Source organism: Gobio gobio (genome assembly GCF_949357685.1).
Source record: "Gobio gobio genome assembly, chromosome: 16".
Lineage (NCBI taxonomy): Eukaryota > Metazoa > Chordata > Actinopteri > Cypriniformes > Gobionidae > Gobio > Gobio gobio.
In genome coordinates, this window is record NC_137109.1 from 46662749 (window position 1) to 46679278 (window position 16530).

The following is a 16530-nucleotide window of genomic DNA, read 5'->3' on the forward strand; positions in this document are numbered from 1 at the left end:
TGCCTCTATATGTGTAATTGTATAGTAAGATGGAAAACACAAATCTTTCCCAAAAAAAAAACACTCTGGAAGTGGGGATAGCAATAGAGACAGAGCGTATTTAGGCCACGCCCACACCGGGGGGGGGGGGGGGGGGGGATCCAACGCTCTCCATTGACTTTGCATTGGGTGAGGCTGCATCCTTGTCATTTCGGACTTATAACAAAAAACAGGACAATGTCTAAAAGCTGATATGTGACAAAGTGTACAGCAAACAAGCTAAAAAACACAGAAATACGTTTTTATAAGCTGTCGACTCAAAAAAAACGAGAGTTTAAGGAGACAAAAGTGGATAAAGGCAGTAAAACGTGACACTTCAGCAGGAAGAATAGGTACATTTTGGGATCCTGACACTCAGTATGCGTATGTGTGCAGTAAACATTTTGTCACTGTTAAGTCAAATATCCAAATGTCAGGTTTATATTTTATATTTCCTGTCGCTGATAATGTTCCCGTGTAGTGGGTGTACTTCTCAGTGTAATATAACGTGTCGCGCTCTGTCTCAATGACCTGTATACACTTTTTTGTCCTTAAGCACAAACCAAAACGTCTGGGTTTTTGGTTGTGGATTTTGTTTAGCTTGTTTGCCGTACACTTTGTCACATATCCGCTTTTACACATTGTTCTGTTTTTTGTTATAAGTCCGAAATGACAAGGAGGCCACTTCACGCAATGCAAAGTCAATGGAGAGCGATCGATTGTTTCCCCCCCCGGTGGGTGTGGTCTTCAGATTATGACGCGTGTCGCTCTGTCTCTATGGTTGATTTTACACATGATTTTATCTTTTTTTTTTCTTTTGAAAATTCTCTGTACTTTGTTTGCTAAAAGGCAAGCATCATTCTGGCTTTTAATTTCACAATTCACAATATGACAGGAATCAGGCTTGGCGGACGATAAAACAGGCAAAACCACAGACTTGCGTTGAAATGCAATTTACACCGAGCCATCTATAGAGGCCAGAACACTTGAGGATGGGCCCTTTTGACTTGGTTCAGTAAGCAACCATCCAAAACACCCAAGCAACCACATAGCACAAACCTCAGAACACCTTAGCAACTGCATAGCATCACCCTGGCAACCACTCACCTTTTCTTCAGAAAATGTCTCTCCTCGAGTGACTTCACCTCTTCACCTTGCTGTCAAGTGATTCAGTGTAGCTCCATGACGCCGTCCATCTTCTTCTTTTTTTTTTTTAATTCTGACTCCATCAGACTCCACGGCCACACTTCCCTTCATGATTACACTCAGACACCAGCCAGACCTGCACACAGAGCTGTTCATCAGCCACTTAAGACAGCATGCATGGATGATTTTATGGTGGATGGCACAGAAGTGACATTGACCTTCCCTCTAAAATAAACGCTCATGAGGTAAAGCACCTGTTAGGTATGCAGCACAGTACACGTGAATGACACACTCATGTCATATTCAGCATGTAGAGCTTTATCATCCAGAGTAAGTACACCACCACCGCACATTTATATTATAGATATGCTTGAATAATGATGTTTTCCTGATTTTCCTGGTCTCTTTTAAAAAAAATGTGTTTTCTGTACTGACAGTGAAATATAATGTTCTAAATTGCAATTTTATGACAGCACAACATATTTAATATGATACCGACTACAAATACATACAGAATTTTAACAATTCTCATCAATCAAATGCAAGCAAACACAAACATATGAAGTTAGATATGGTTACACAAAATCAAATCCCTAACACTAAGTGCTGTGGAGTTTATTATCCAATAATAGGGACACCTTAAGAAAAATTTGCTTTTCATTATTCCCGTGGTGTATGATTGCTGCAAAAAAATATATGTTTGTATTGAACATTTATGGAGAAACAGATTTTGGGTGAAAATAAATCTTAAAAGTGGTTTAAAAATAATGGACGACGCGACTTCATTGGCTTCCACTGAAGAAAAGTGAAGCCTCCGGAGGTCCGAATATGGGGCTGACATCTTTACACCGAATATGGGGCTGGAGTCTGTGCAGTAGAGAGCAGATGCAGAACAATTCATTATGTTGGTATGAAATAAACAGTTATGGAAATGTAGAAAATGTAGAAAGGTGCACCATGTAAAATGTTTTGTGTAAAATATCCAAAAACCACTTGGCCAGTGTTTTATATATATATTTAGTTCAGTTGAGTACTTACAAGATCCCAAATGTTTCCAACTATTTGTAAATCGTGAGAAATTACTATTTTAACCGAGGAACCTGGACGTGTGAGTAGGCCTGTCGCGATAGTCAATAAATCAATTAATCGCACGATAAAAAAAAAAGAGCTCGATCATTTTTCCAGCCGCGATAATTTCCAGCGTCCGTTTTTATATCCATTTTTGCCGAGCCTTACATTATATGATCAGGCTCTTATACATGTAAATGCTTCTAAGCGCAACAAGACACAAGAGAATGCGCTGTGTGTCAGTGTGTGTGTGTCAATATCCTGTCTGTGTGGCTGCGTCTCATGTCAGCTAATCGAGGGACACTCTGACACACACACACACACACACACACTCGACGCAGTCTCCTGCTCCAATCGAGTTCTCTTTTGCTTATGGACAAACAATAACAACAACACCACAGAGAATTTTGAGTATTCTCATATTAGGAGTCTTAAATGAATTTAAAGAGTTGTGAGGAAATGAGATGACGCGGATCTCACGCGCTGCCCCGCGCATGTTCGGCTGCGGCTGTTCTTAAAGTGACAGCAGCACTGATGTTGCCTGTCATTAATGTTCATCAAAGAACAACGGGAACAGAGAAAATTGTAGCTTTAATGATGAATAATCTATATTTAATTTATTATTTATGCAGTTAAGAAAGTTGTTTGATAACTATTACATTTCTGTATATGTCTTAACAGGGAAGGCACAGGTAAAAATAACATTTATTATAATGGGGTTATGTAAAGATTGTTTTAAGTTCACTTAAATTAAAAGTTGTTTTTTTAAAGCCTAATAAATGTTGAAATTGGTAGCGATCAGTATTACTGTAATGTACCGTCATTAATGTTTCATATAGACATCAGTATCAGTTATACTGGCCTTCATTCATAAAAACATGACAATACAACACACATTTAAAATATGCAGTCAATAAATTGTTTCTACATTAATTTGGAGAGTAACTGAAATTATTACAATATCAAAACATTAAAAACGTATTAATCGTGATTAATTACAGAAAAATTTTGATTTAATTAGTTTTTTTATTGATTCCCAGCACTATACCTAAAACACAATCATCCTCTGCAGTTTTCCCAGCTGTTTATTCAAGTGCATTTTTTTTGTTAACAGACTGAGAGTCCATTGCTTTTTTTGTTTTGTTCATTTATTGAGGATATTTAAAATGCTTTCCGTTTTCAGTGTTAAATAGTCTTTAGAAATAAAAGTTTATTGATCTCTGAAAAGGTGTACCTGCATTATTATGCCATTATCATTATTTTAGATGAAAGTGGTCTCAGAACGACAATATTATCGTTTATCACAATAATTTCTTGGCCAATTTTTCGTCCAGCAAAATTTGTTATCGTGACAGGCCTACGTGTGATGGAGTCGCCTGTCGATGGCGTCATATCTGCGTTCCCCTCGGTTTCCGGTTTAATTCTGCAGAAACGCTTAACTCTCACTGCAGTGTGAACAAGTGTCATAGCAGCCGCCGAGAGAACGCACAGAGTAACCTCATAACATCATTTTCAACACACTCAGATGTGTCTAATATGATAAACAGAGCTGCGTTACCTCATACTGATGATCGGAAAACCGGAAGTGGCGCCGGCGACTGTGTCATAATAAAAGTCCCGCTGCTCGCTAGACGTGTGTTCCGCTCTTCTCATTAGCAATCGCTCCAGTGGCCTTGCTCAGCTCCACAACACTCGGCCCTGCTTCTGCTTCACACTACAGTAACATTAATAATCACATCCATGAACATGATTTCTGCCCGAGTCCTATCCCGATTCTTTCCCACCGGCTGTGAGGTGAAGACCACATGTCCCAAGATTCTGTGCTCAAATGTGGCGTCATCAAACTACGCCTTTGTTTTGAACAGGCGACCTCTAGCGGACGGAAAAGTTACATAGTGCAGCTTTAAAGCTAAAGCTCCAATCTCCTCCCGAAAAAAGTCAGTTGGTGCCTCAGTGACAACTTCACTCAGAGAAGCCGTCAATCTCAGCTGTCAATCATGACGTCACACCCCTTTTTGTATAGCATCAAATAACTAACTAAAACTAAACTTATTTGAAAAAACGAACACTTGAAATTAAATCAGTGTGATAAAAAACACCTAAAAATTACAAAAAACAACTTTGGGAAAAAATGATATGAAGTGTAATTTGATTGTTTAGTTTGTCTCGTGTCCATTAGAATACATGGAGGAGCGGGAGTTATGAGCTATACTGGGACCAACCACCTGGGGGCGATCAAGACGCGGAGGCTTCAGTTTCTAACACGAGTGCCGCAGGCTTATAGCCTGGATGCCAGCCGAACTCAGCCCCACCCACAACATTTGAGGCTGGGAAGTTCGGTCTGGAGTCAATCCGTTGTGGAGCAACTATGCTCGAACCAGAGCTGTTCGGACCAATGAAATTGTCAGGGCGGGCTTTAGACGATGATGGACAGATGATCAACAGTAACGTAATCATCCACGTCACCAAAGAGCGCTTGGGTTGAATTAGTTCTAATCCTAAACGGAGAACTTGTTCATATATGCATTTACCTTCACTATTTCTCTCAAAAATGATGATCGTGTTGGTAAGTACTCTGTGTATCCTTAAATTCTTTTACAACACCGGCAAAGATCGTTTACACCCCTCATCTTCTTCTACTTCTCCCAGCGTGTGTGCAGTCTGTTGACAACTATGCGTCGCTCAACATACGTCACTTACTCCGTTGCTCTGATTGGTTGTGAGTCTATCCAATTGAGGGCAGAGTAATTTTCTTTCCTGGTTCAGTTGAAACACCCCATAATCACAGCCCAATGGAGCAGAACCAGATTCATATTCTGACTACAATCTGAGTTTCACGAGTTCACACTTACATATAATTTATGGAGAGAAGTTTAACTGCGTATTTGGCGTGCTGTCCGGGGGAGGGCTTCGAGCTCGGAATTTGGCCCGAACCCAGAGTACCCCCGTATATGAAAGTGGTTGATAAAATAAAAGTGTGGAGAAGGGGTGGTGGAGGGATGCTAGAAACTGTCAATGAATGGAGGTAAGACTGCTGCGTGTATATATATACCTCTTACTGTTGATTAGCTGAGTGCTCTCCACCTGTGTCAATTATCTGACGTGCTCCTCCCAAACTATGTTTATAAAACATTATATGACGACGTCAGGCTAGCAGGCTTGGATAAAACCCGTAAAAAAACAAAAGCAAATATAGCTTTTCACTTAGTCCAGTATGCAATACCCTTCATATTCAACAATATCACGGTTCTGACTGCACTGACACTATTGTATGAGAACTGAAATGCATGATGATGATGACATCACTGTTTTCTGCACAACTGCTTAAGATATGAAATGGACTAAATTAATAATTGATGGTCTTTACAATGGAACTGAATCAACCCTGAACTGACTTCAGCTGAACAATCTTTTAGAGCTGCTTTACAGCCAAAATAAACTCTGTTTGCATCATTGAATCGTTTTCCTATAATCACTGTAAAGACGCTTTGAAACATGCTGTATTGTATAAAGCGCTATATAAATAAAAGTGACTTGACTTGACTAGTAACCACCCAGAACACACTAGCAACCACATAGAAATGCCCAGGCAATCCACCATTGTGTTGAAAAGCTTGGCATGGGCAAACATCTTCTTTTCAGAACAAGTAAAAATCTAGTTTCGTCTTGAGCTTATTAATGTTTGTCCTTGCGGCTCTGCTCCATAACACAATTAGGCTTCAGCACAAGATTTTTTTCTTTGAAGCAGCTCAAACAAATTGTTACAATCACTTTCAATAAAAACACTCAAGAGCAAGAGAAATCTCTGAGCCTGGAGAAGTGTGTATAGAAAGCTGAACAGTGACTGACAGCAGCAAATGACAGCACTTTGCCACAGCCTTGCTTTTCCCTCGGCAGTGTGAGGGGAATGAAGACAAGTCGATCAGAAAGGCCACTGCATGCCGCTGGCACCCCACCACCACCCACCCGTTTGCAGTTCAATTATGGGTTGGGGTGAGACGACTTCCTGTGGTGTTACATCGCTGTTTCTGTAGACCAGTATCAACACTTCACAGTGAGATAAATGTGTCGTCAGCATGACTTGTCAAGCTGTTTTAAAAGGTTTGAGGCGGCACAAGAGGACACTTGAAAAGGGGAAGGTACTTCAGTGTGAGCTTGCCTTATTTTAAAGGGATAGTTCACCCAAAAATTTAAATTCTGTTATTTATTACTCACCCTCATGTCGTTCCAAACCCATAAGACTTCAGATCATCTTCGGAAAAGAAATGAAGATTTTTTTTAATGAAAATCCTAAATACATTGCAGATATGCGGATTAAGTACAAACCCAACAGATTAGTGGTGCAACGGATCACAAAACTCACGGTTCGGATCGCACTACGGATCATGAGTCACGGATCTGATCATTTTTCGGATCAGAATAAAAGGGGGAGGGGACTATTTTTATTTGCTTTCCATTTATTACATGAAAACTTTTGGTGTTAACATAACCTATATGGTTTATAGGTTAACAAGGAACTTTTGGTGTTAACAAAAATAAAATAAATAAATAACAATCTGAATAAATCAAATTTGACTAAAAACAACCTGAGACGTGAAAATGGGCCTGAGCTTTTTTTTTTTTTTTTTTTAGATTAGGATGTCAACATTCTCAGGGGAGAGAGTAGACCTCTCACACTTGTCAGCATTGCAATTCTCTTTGTAGGCCTATACACTATTTTATATCATGTTTAAACGCACTACACTTAAACAACGTTTCATTGAATTCATTACTTTATATTTATATAGCAGTACCTACTTTAGATGTATATATTAGGTTGCTCATGCAAGTTGCAAAACAGACAATAACCAAAAATAAAAACCTTGATTAATTGAACATTTTACCTCGATTACGATTACTGAATGATTATTTTGCTTTTTTTTTGTTGCTTTTTTGCCCTCGTAAGGTTTTTGATTAAGTTCCTGATTAGGTTTGTACTGCAAATATTTTCTACTATTAAAGGTGGATTTTTTTTTTATGAAAAAGTGCATTTCTTTGTGATTTTAAAACACTTGAAGGAAACGGTTCACTTTCAGCAGTTATTGTCTATATAGGGCAGATTTCTGCTTGTTGTACATCAGATACAGACACAGCTGGCCTACATTACATTTATTTGAATGCATTAATGAGAGAGTGATTGTGTGTGTGAATTACTCATACCGTCTCAATGAAGCTGTGGTTTGTACTTACTTCAAAGGTATTAAAATATGCTTATAACGGTTGAGTTTCTAAGCTACTTTAGTGACTTTACTTTAGTCACAGGACAGCGTTGACACTGCGTTTCTGCGCTCCTCTCTGTCTTGAGTGTTCGTTTGTCACAATATATCAGACATTAGTTCAACATAATACACATCTGATGGTCTAAACTCGCATTAATGTTCAAATTGGCAGGGCTTAAAACACATAAAAATGACAAGCTTTGTGAGGACGCAGGTGAAAGAGGTCTGCCTTCAGGGCGCGCGCACGCGTTGTCAGAGACGCGGCTCGGCTCTCTGTGTCACAGAAAAAAGCTCATGAGCACTGAACGGATACGTATTGTTGTTTTTGAATAGTGCACAATCGCTTTAAATGTTGAAACTGGCAAGCCTTTAAACGCATTTACTTGACAAACTTTATGAGCATGAAAGTGAAACCGATCTGGCTTCGGGGCTTGCGCGCCGTCTTTGTGTGTGTGTGTCGGTGGCAGCGCGTATAGGCTATAAGAACGGTGATTAACTGACCTGTATATAAACTGTGTAAAACACGCAGTTACTATAGTGATTCTGGGCATCTATAAACACAGATAACTGCTCCTGCATCTCTGTGTGCCTGCAAACTGCACTTGATGTGACTGACGGGGCGGAGTCACGTGAAAACCGAAATAACCGGCATGGGAAAAATACGTCGGTTAGCGGTTCTGAATGTCGGTTTCGGTTATTTTTCGATTAATCGTAAGCCCTACAATAGACAATGTTAAAATAAACATTTTAAATTAAAACTTACGATAGACAAAAACCGACTGTCGTCTTTTCTTTAGTTTTTAAATCTTTTTACAAGAAATCCTGAAGGTCATAAAGAACTTTGTTTTTTCACCTCCAAGAAAGGACAGGTGCTCTCCATTATTTCTCCTTGTTTACTTAAAGGCCGTTTTCCTTGCTTTACTTGAGGCAAAAAGCCATGTGTTGACTTTGAAACAGAAAAGACTTTACATTATATGCATCTGTGGTGGAATTACTAGATTTTCGCATCAATACATGTTTGTTTTAACGCGGATTCGCTGTCACTTTAATTCAGCCCCAGCACATCAAAAACTAGACTCGGTGTGCGGAAATGATCGCAGCACAGCGCGCTCCTGGAACGCACTGACGGACCGAAGCCGCGTGCAGTGTGAAAGCTGTATCCATTAACAAGGGTGCGGAAAAAATACGCACCGCATACGCACTGCAAATGGAGTATGCGAAACGGGCGTCAGCAGGTGCCATTCTCGATGTATGCGCCACTTTCATATGGCTTTCTCATGCCACACTGCCTACAGTTTTGTCCACCACCCTTCTTTCGTCATCAATATATTTTACGGGGAACCAAAATGCTCCCATACACGCGATTTGAATGATGCGGTAGGATTTTCAAGTTCTTCTACTTCTCCGCTAGCCACTGTTGACTGATTAACATGCCTTGTTCACGTGAACACATGTGTTTCTCTGAAACTCAGCATCATCTTTTAGTCTGCGATCGCTAAACAATTCAGATTAATCCACAAGTTTAAAAAAAAATTGCAATAAATCCACGGGTCACGTGCGTGCCGAACCGTGGGTCGTGATCCGTACGGATCACGGATCAACTGTGATCCGTTACACCCCTACAACAGATCACTCAATTAGAAATACCAAGGGTTCACTCAAAGCAAGGAGAGTCTGCTTTTAGCTATTATGCCAGCCGTAGCTGGAACCAGCTTCCTGAACAGATCAGATGTGCTCCAACAGTAGCCACTTTCAAATCCAGACTCAAAACACATCTGTTCAGCTGTGCATTTACTGAATGAGCTGTGCCACTGTACCTCCGACTGATTGCACCTTATCTTATGCATTTACTGAATGAGCTCTGTGCTTTGTCCGAACTGCTTGCACTTTAATTTTGTGTTTCAATTTAACCCTGTTTTTATTTCTTGTTTTAATTATACTTTTTATTTTTTTATTATTTTTTTATTTTGTTAAGGCTGTCTGGGTGGAAGAGGTTTAGAGACGGGGGAGCGATAAATCGAAATCCATCCGTTTAGATCCGCTCTGACGGATAGATCTGTATAGCCTTGGTGGTGAGAGGAAGGAGCGTGTAGATCCGCTCTAACGGTCAAACAAAGTAGAGATAGCCCTGGTGTTCCTGTCCAGGAAGATTTGTCTGTAATGTTAATGTTTAAATGCACAGTTACCTGACAAAATCTTTTTTTTTTTTTTTTGAGTACTCCCTCCGGTGCGAGGAAGACCCGTTTAGATCTGCTCTGACGGGTAAAACATCTAGAGAATGCCCTCAAGTAAGGCCAAGAAGATTTGTCTGTAAGGGTACTGTCTAAAGGCACAGTTACCTGACAAATATTTTTAAAGAAAACCTGACTCTCCAATTTCTTCCACCCCAGATAGGGGATTTCATCTTTATTTTCTAATTCTTTTAAAGGGGTGGTTGCATGCGATTTCCCTTTTTAAACTTTAGTTAGTGTGTTATGTTGCTGCTTGAGCATAAACAGCATCTGCAAAGTTACAGCGAACTGAAAGTTCAATGCAAACGGAGATATTGTTTTTTTAAGTTATGGCAGTTTATTGCCTACAAAAACGGCTGGTTTGGACTACAACAAGCTTCTTCCCGGGTTGGTGACATCATAAACCCTTGCTATTAACATAAACACTGCCCAAAACACGCAACAAAGTGGGCGAGGCCACGCCGCAGTCATTACGAAAGAGAGAGAGCTGTTGCAGAACTACAAACTACATTTGGCCATCTAACTGTGCGTTCACACCGCCGCCGGCGAGAGCGTCAAACTTCGCTCTGGCCGCCCTGCCATCGACGCTGTAGAAAGATTCGTGGACGCGCTGCCGCTCTGACGTAGATCGAATGCTTGGTCTTTTTTGAAACGGCATTTAAAGGGGCTGCAAAGCAAACAATCATGTTGACCGGCATTTGTGCTGACTGACCACAAGTAGGGTATAACCGTATAATATAACCTCATGAAATCATTTAAATGTGAAAGTTTAAAAAAAGCAGATCGATGGAAAGAACTTAACAATTATAGTTACATGTTTGCTAACAAAATAAACCAATTAAAAGCCATTTGTGTGGTGGATAAATAATGTTGCGCGTCTTCTTATCAAACCCGCCGCACCAGCAGTGATCAACCTCTCCTCTATTTTGCTTAGGAACTAATGTGGTAGGAACCGAAGTTTACAGCGCTGCGTTCTCTAGAATCATCTCAAGTGGAGCACTACTACATTCCCATTGTTTGCCGCTGGCTGCCGCCGAACCGCGTCATAGCTCATTACCATAAAGTTGACCTGACTTCAACTCTCCTCGACGCCCAAATCGTCCAAGACGCGCCGCGCCGCTCTCGCCGGAGCTCGCCGCCGGGCTCCCATTGAGAATGAATGACTTCCGGCCACTTTGACGCTCTCGCCGGCGGTGGTGTGAACGCACAGTATCCAATCTAAGACCATTGCGTTTTTTGGAGGCATGGGCTTCACAGAAGCAGGAAGCAAACGAGCCGTTCAAAGGACAGTGGAGACAGCGGTGTGGAATAAAGGTAAAATATAAGAAAAATACGGCGTTTTTAAAAAAAAGAAGTATTAAGACATGTTATACTGCGCCCCATAAACACAACCAAGCCTAGAAAAAAAACACGGAATCACCCCTTTAATTCCTATTATAACTGTTATACTATATATATTTTTATTTTATTCACTTACGAATATTTTAACTTCATTTCTGTGTAAAGCACTTTGAATTGCCACTGTGTATGAAATGTGCTATACAAATAAACTTGCCTTGCCTTGATGAAATATGAGAGCTTTCTGTCCCTTTCTGTTACGCAGCACTTTTGATCTTCCTCAAGAACCAATGAGGATCATTCTCATGTTACGCAGCACGTTTGAGTTCCTCAAGAACCAATGAGGTTCATTTTCGTGTTATGCAGCACGTTTGAGTTCCTCAAGAACCAATGAGGTTCATTCTCGTGTTACGCAGCACGTTTGAGTTCCTCAAGAACCAATGAGGATCATTCTCATGTTACGCAGCACGTTTGAGTTCCTCAAGAACCAATGAGGTTCATTCTCGTGTTACGCAGCACGTTTGAGTTCCTCAAGAACCAATGAGGATCATTCTCGTGTTACGCAGCACGTTTGAGCTTCTCAAAAACCAATGAGGTTAATTCTCGTGTTACGCAGCACGTTTGAGTTCCTCAAGAACCAATGAGGATCATTCTTGTGTTATGCAGCACGTTTGAGTTCCTCAAGAACCAATGAGGTTCATTCTCGTGTAACGCAGCACATTTGAGCTTCCTCAAGAACCAATGAGGATCATTCTCATGTTACACAGCACGTTTGAGTTCCTCAAGAACCAATGAGGTTCATTCTCGTGTAACGCAGCACGTTTGAATTCCTCAAGAACCAATGAGGTTCATTCTCGTGTAACGCAGCACATTTGAGCTTCCTCAAGAACCAATGAGGATCATTCTCATGTTACGCAGCACGTTTGAGTTCCTCAAGAACCAATGAGGTTCATTCTCGTGTTATGCAGTACGTTTGAGTTCCTCAAGAACCAATGAGGTTCATTCTCGTGTTATGCAGCACGTTTGAGTTCCTCAAGAACCAATGAGGATCACTCGTGTAACGCAGCACGTTTGAGTTCCTCAAGAACCAATGAGGATCATTCTCGTGTAACGCAGCACGTTTGAGCTTCATCAAGTACCAATGAGGTTAATTCTCATGTTATGCAGCACGTTTGAGTTCCTCAAGAACCAATGAGGTTCATTCTCGTGTTACGCTGCACGTTTGAGTTCCTCAAGAACCAATGAGGATCATTCTCGTGTAACGCAGCACGTTTGAGTTCCTCAAGAACTAATGAGGTTCATTCTCGTGTAACGCAGCACATTTGAGCTTCCTCAAGAACCAATGAGGATCATTCTCATGTTACACAGCACGTTTGAGTTCCTCAAGAACCAATGAGGTTCATTCTCATGTTACGCAGCACGTTTGAGTTCCTCAAGAACCAATGAGGTTCATTCTCGTGTTATGCAGCACGTTTGAGTTCCTCAAGAACCAATGAGGATCACTCGTGTAACGCAGCACGTTTGAGTTCCTCAAGAACCAATGAGGATCATTCTCGTGTAACGCAGCACGTTTGAGCTTCATCAAGTACCAATGAGGTTGTGGCGAACAGCGAGGCAGAGGGACCGTGAGGGCGGGACAAGGCGGCGCTCATCAGGGAGGATGAGCGCCAGCTGCGCGCCGCAGCGATCTCGGCCCTCGCGGAGGAGTGAGGGACTATAAAGGAGGAGCGACGACAGTGAGGGACGAGAGAGGACCAGGCCTGGACGTTTTTGTTATGTGCACGCTGCAGTCGTCCGCGAGGGGCTGCAGCCTTTTTGTTTTCATTTTGTGTTTGTGTGTGTGTAGGCGGCAGTCGACCGTGAGGGGCTGTCGCCGCCATTTTATTTTGTGTTTATGTTTTATTAAATACTTTGATTGTTCGCCGGTTCCCGCCTCCTTCTTCCCGTACAAACAAGTTTACTACAGTGGTGCCGAAGCCCGAGAGAGAGGGACTGGGACACCACTGCTGCTATCTGCCTGACCTGTGCCAAGAAATATTGTCTGCTGGAGAAAGTGGTTAAAAGCTGCTATAATTTGAGAGCTGTTTGCGCCCGCGAGCACTGTTATTTTGAGTTGTATTATAAATAAAGAGCACGTGTCCCAGTCACGCCGACCCCTGTCTTCTTCCTTCCTTACCCTACGTCGAACCTTCATCACAGAGGTTAATTCTCATGTTATGCAGCACGTTTGAGTTCCTCAAGAACCAATGAGGTTCATTCTCGTGTTACGCTGCACGTTTGAGTTCCTCAAGAACCAATGAGGATCACTCGTGTAACGCAGCACGTTTGAGTTCCTCAAGAACCAATGAGGATCATTCTCATGTTACGCAGCACGTTTGAGTTCCTCAAGAACCAATGAGGATCACTCGTGTAACGCAGCACGTTTGAGTTCCTCAAGAACTAATGAGGTTCATTCTCGTGTAACGCAGCACATTTGAGCTTCCTCAAGAACCAATGAGGATCATTCTCATGTTACACAGCACGTTTGAGTTCCTCAAGAACCAATGAGGTTAATTCTCATGTTATGCAGCACGTTTGAGTTCCTCAAGAACCAATGAGGTTCATTCTCATGTTACGCAGCACGTTTGAGTTCCTCAAGAACCAATGAGGATCACTCGTGTAACGCAGCACGTTTGAGTTCCTCAAGAACCAATGAGGATCATTCTCGTGTAACGCAGCACGTTTGAGTTCCTCAAGAACTAATGAGGTTCATTCTCGTGTAACGCAGCACATTTGAGCTTCCTCAAGAACCAATGAGGATCATTCTCATGTTACACAGCACGTTTGAGTTCCTCAAGAACCAATGAGGTTCATTCTCATGTTACGCAGCACGTTTGAGTTCCTCAAGAACCAATGAGGTTCATTCTCGTGTAACGCAGCACGTCTGAATTCCTCAAGAACCAATGAGGATCATTCTCATGTTACGCAGCACGTTTGAGTTCCTCAAGAACCAATGAGGATCATTCTCGTGTTATGCAGCACGTTTGAGTTCCTCAAGAACCAATGAGGATCATTCTCATGTTACGCAGCACATTTGAGCTTCCTCAAGAACCAATGAAGATCATTCTCATGTTACGCAGCACGTTTGAGTTCCTCAAGAACCAATGAGGATCATTCTCGTGTAACGCAGCACGTTTGAGTTCCTCAAGAACCAATGAGGATCATTCTCGTGTTACGCAGCACGTTTGAGTTCCTCGAGAACCAATGAGGATCATTCTCATGTTACGCAGCACGTTTGAGTTCCTCAAGAACCAATGAGGATCATTCTCGTGTTACGCAGCACGTTTGAGTTCCTCAAGAACCAATGAGGTTCATTCTCGTATTACCCAGCATGTTTGAGTTCCTCAAGAACCAATGAGGTTCATTCTCGTGTCTCGTTCGGTAACAGGCTGGACAATTTTTATGTAAAAAATGTAGCTAGACTATAAATTACACACTACAGAAAAATGTACTTAGCTAAACTAAGCTAAAAACACTGTAGCTAGTTCAGCTAGGAGTAGCTACACAACATACTAATGTTAACAGTTACATAGAAATTACTTGCTACATAAAAGACACTGTGTTTTGTGTTTTTTATTAATATGATATAGTAGAAAACAAAACATATCCACAAACATTATATTGCCACAGCCAGTTGCCGTAACGTTACTTTTTTGGTTTAAAACTGTTTAGGCTAGTTTGCAAGCTTCACAGGAGTTTTTTGATCTTCTTCATTGCTGACAGTAGATACTGGTTATTTGCTGGTTTAATATCAGTTGATTGTAGGAGGTAAATATTTATTCATCTGTTTGTCTTCAGTGTTCCTCCTACTATTTACCGTAACACCGCGTCAAACGATTCTGCGTGTGAATGGACGGACTGCCTATGATTAGTCTACTGAATGATTTACTGATTCGCAAACGTATTCATTGTAAAGGAGAAGGACCGATTCAAACGAGAGATTAAATCACGAACTGTCATGATTCTAGCACTGTCAAGGAAAATTTGACAAGTAGCGGAAATGATAACCAGGGACATTTCCTATTTGAGTGGTCAAAATATCACCAAAAAAAAATCTAATTTGTTATTATCTATTAATTAAAAACGGGACCATATATTTTTGAATGTTTTTTTGTTGTTGTCGTTGTTGTTGTGGGCTCCCTATATTATTATTAACATTAATAATTATTATGATTTAGTTTGATTATTACGATTGTGGTCTGGTTTTAATACAATTCACTGCACCCGCAAAAACAAAAAAACAATCAAACAATGAAAACAGGTAATAACCATTGTAAATCACAAGCCGTTCAAAACAATATTATAACGTGATTTAACAAAAAACATTACAAAAATAAAACAACATAAATGATATTGAAGTAATAAAGGTGGACTGGTTTAGGTAGATTTGGTCATCGCCATGGTGTGTCGGTAAGGACACGGAGACAGTCCATTTAAATGACTTTAATGTCCGTCAAGTTTACTGGTTACATTGGTGTCTGTGTTTGTGTGTGTGTGTGTGTGTGTGTGTGTGTGTGTGGTCTATACAAAGGAAAGGAGAAATAAATTACATAAATTAAGTGAATCTAGAATAAACAGGATAACATTACCACATATATATGGCCAGACAACATAACAAATGTAAAGCTGTAGGTCTACACAGCACTGTAATACAATATACATAAATACTGTGCATCCTTAAAGTCCCAGTGAACCGGAAGTTGCAACCGACTTTATTTCAGTGATTTGACGTATTTCCGAGAGAAACGGAATACTAAATGAGCAGAACAGAGGGCGTGGTTTGTTTTTTCCTCCCTGTGACCTGATTGGACATAGAAACGTAGGCGTTTGATTCAAAAAACGCACCTCCTCGCCATCTCTGTTTATTAGCTCGCGGGCAGTTGGATGAGCGTGTTTAATGATGGCATGTCGGTGTCGAAGCCCAAGCCGTCATACAGACGTCATCAAAAAAGGCCTACCAATGTAGAGGGGAGGAGCATTTTCAGATTTTGATTAAAGATTACGGAGCCAAATAATTTTTTGATGCGGATTGACTTGCACGGATGGATTGTTCACCACAAAACTAGCAATTTGCGCTAACAAAGTAAATATGATCAATTTTGATTTCACGAGGACTTTAAACTTCTAGTTTTATGAACCAAATACATCTATATGCATAGGTAGGCTAAATATAAATTAAGTGTACATTTGACAGATTCATCACACTTACAAACTATCATTTGAATTTAGGCGGAAATATCACAATGGCATTAACAAGTTCACATAAAACGATTCTGAATATACTAAGTTTAAATAGCTTATGTTTACACAAACATTCGCTCACGCGGAGCCGCGGGTCTTCCAAGCATCATTTTACATAAGAACGTCACTGTAAATAATCTTGCTCAGCGGTAACAGCAATATACAAGATAAATAAGCACTTACTTTGTATC